The following is a 2,568-nucleotide window of genomic DNA, read 5'->3' on the forward strand; positions in this document are numbered from 1 at the left end:
TGTTCGAAAGCACCAAGGTTTCACAAGGACAGGAGTGGACCTTCTAAACACGGGAAAAGGCTTTCGCTTCCTCTCCCTGCAGTATCAATGACCAAGGCATAGGCAGTCCACAATCAATTTCGAGTACAGGCACCCCTTAATTTTTTTTTTTAAATCAATTCAAAAGTTTATTAGACATAGAAAAAACAAAAAAAAAAACCCTGAGCCAGGCACGGTGGCACACGCCTTTAATCCCAGCACTTAGGAGGCAGAGGCAGGCGGATTTCTGAGTTCGAGGCCAGCTTGGTCTACAAAGTGAGTTCCAGGACAGCCAGGGCGATACAGAGAAACCCTGTCTCAAAAAACAAAAAAAAAAAAAAAAAAAAAAAACAAACCTGATATCTCACAGTCAATACTTAAGTTCCTAGTAATTGCCCCAAATGTTCAACATAAACAGAGAAGTGATTGACAGAAAACTCACCACCAGTACTGGAGCCAGCCAGCTTTTAAACTCTGGGGAATCTTTTGTGTAGCATCGTCACATCCACTCAGCTCAGTCCCAGCAGAGGTGGTTCAGCTTGTGCTCCTGGTGCCACAGCTGACATTTTTTTCCCTGCCTGACCACAGATCTCCCTCGTCCATGCCCTGCTGCTTTGCTGGGAAAAGACCATGAGGAACCCACATTGATGCTAACGGATAGGACAATTGCAAGCTTATACTTGAGCCATCTCTCCACTAACCCCCATCTATATCTTCTTATGGTTACAGCTCTAATAACTGCACATTGTATATATGTAGAGAAAGATAGAACGTGTGAATGAGTATGAGGAAGACGCCATCCGAGGCATGTATTGAATGTAGACTAGGAAGGCACCTGCCTGCCCGGCGCTTGGTTTTCATCGCCTTGACCGACCTGTGTTTAGTGAGAAAAAGAAAGGATGTGGAGTGCAGAAATGACAAAAAACCATCTTCGTGTATTGATTTGTTCTGAGAAATAAACGGACCTGCCTGCTGACGGAGAGGTTGGATGCCTGACAGGCGAGCCCTATCTGCAAGCAAAGCCGGCAGTGCAGGAACTTGCAGTCTGAGATAGCTGCAGCTTGCTGCTGGAGTTCACAAAGCAGCTTGAACCCAGGCAGGCTGGGAGGGAGGGTGTCTGTCGGCACAGGTACAATTACAAACTGACTTTTAAATAAGTTGGGGGTGGGGGGTGTGGCGTGGGCCCTCGCCATAGACAGCAGGTGACAGACAATGTAGGGCCCGGGATAGTGTGGGAGGAAGCCAGAGATGACTCTGCTGTGCTTCCTGAGAGCAGAGAGTCTCCGGCTAGAAGGAGCAGACTGCAGCCAGCTGTCTACAGACGCCCCGCCCCCCCCAACACACTCTCTGGACCCCAGCAAGGTTTCACCCCTCCTTTTAACTGAGATGTTCCAGAGTCTCATTAAAGGTTTCTACACCCAAACTCTTCTGAAAAATAAATCAACCCCGTGTCAAATCAACACATCCTGACCATTTACTTATCAGCCAAGTTGGCACCTGCCTCCCAGTCTCTAACCAATTGCTATCTAATGTTTGGTATCTTTAAAGGCCACATGCAGGTCACGTGACCTCTAGATTCCGGGGCTCTCATCTTTGTTGCCCTTTTCTGTTTTCTTTCTTCCTTTTTAGATTAATTGATTTTATGTGGACTAGTATTTTTGCCTACATATAAGTCTGTGTCCCCCACGCATGTCTGGTACCCCTGGAGGTCAGAAGAGGACATCAGATCCCCTAGAGCTGGAGTTGAGAATGGCTGTGAGCCACAGCGTGGGGTGCTAGGAACCAAACCCAGGTTCCCTACAAGAACGAGTACGCTTACCCACTGAGTCACCTCTCCAGGCCCCTCCTCTGTTGTCTATGAGCATCTCTCTGTAGTGACCACAGGCCTTCTCATATTCTGGGTCAATGGTTGTCTACTGAATGGCCACCCCATCGCGGGTGTTATATCCCCTTCTCGGGCTACCACCCATTTGTCATATAGTCTTTCTGGGTTATGGAGGCCTACACTACTTTAGTGAAAGCCTACAGACTTCCAATATAAAATTAGTCAGTCAGGAGCTGGAGAAATGACTCGATGGTTAAGAGCATTTGGGGCTCTTCCAGAGAACAGGAATTCAGTTCGCAGCACCCACATCTGTTCATATCCCACAGAGATGGCATGTATGCATACACACACACCACATACACATCATATTAAATAATTGTTATATACTCATTTTAAATTAGCCAGTGTGAGTGGGACACAGCAGAGCACACCTTTAATCCCAGCACTTGGGAGGTAGAAGGCAGTGGACCTTGGTGAGTTAAAGTCAACCTGGTCTATGTAGCTTACTATATAAGCTACTATACTGTAAGTTAAGTTACTATATAAACTTACTATGTAAGCTACTATAAGTAAGTTACTATATAAACTTACTATATAAACTACTATAAGACCCTGCCTCAAACAAACAAAAACAAGAAACAAGTAAGAATAAATAAATAAAAATTGGCCAATTCAGCTGGGCGTGGTGACACATGCCTTTAATCCCAGCACTTGGGAGGCAGAGG

General features: G+C 46.0%; 1 non-coding gene across 1 annotated transcript; it reads right to left on the reverse strand.

The window, feature by feature from the left end:
* Window positions 1-131, reverse strand: LOC115063456. Its single transcript, XR_003843331.1, has one exon. It is a non-coding gene; the product is annotated as a small nucleolar RNA SNORA71 (small nucleolar RNA).
* Between the last annotated feature and the right edge of the window lie 2,437 nt (window positions 132-2,568).

The sequence above is a fragment of the Mus pahari genome, chromosome 2, assembly GCF_900095145.1.
Source record: "Mus pahari chromosome 2, PAHARI_EIJ_v1.1, whole genome shotgun sequence".
NCBI classification, from domain to species: domain Eukaryota; kingdom Metazoa; phylum Chordata; class Mammalia; order Rodentia; family Muridae; genus Mus; species Mus pahari.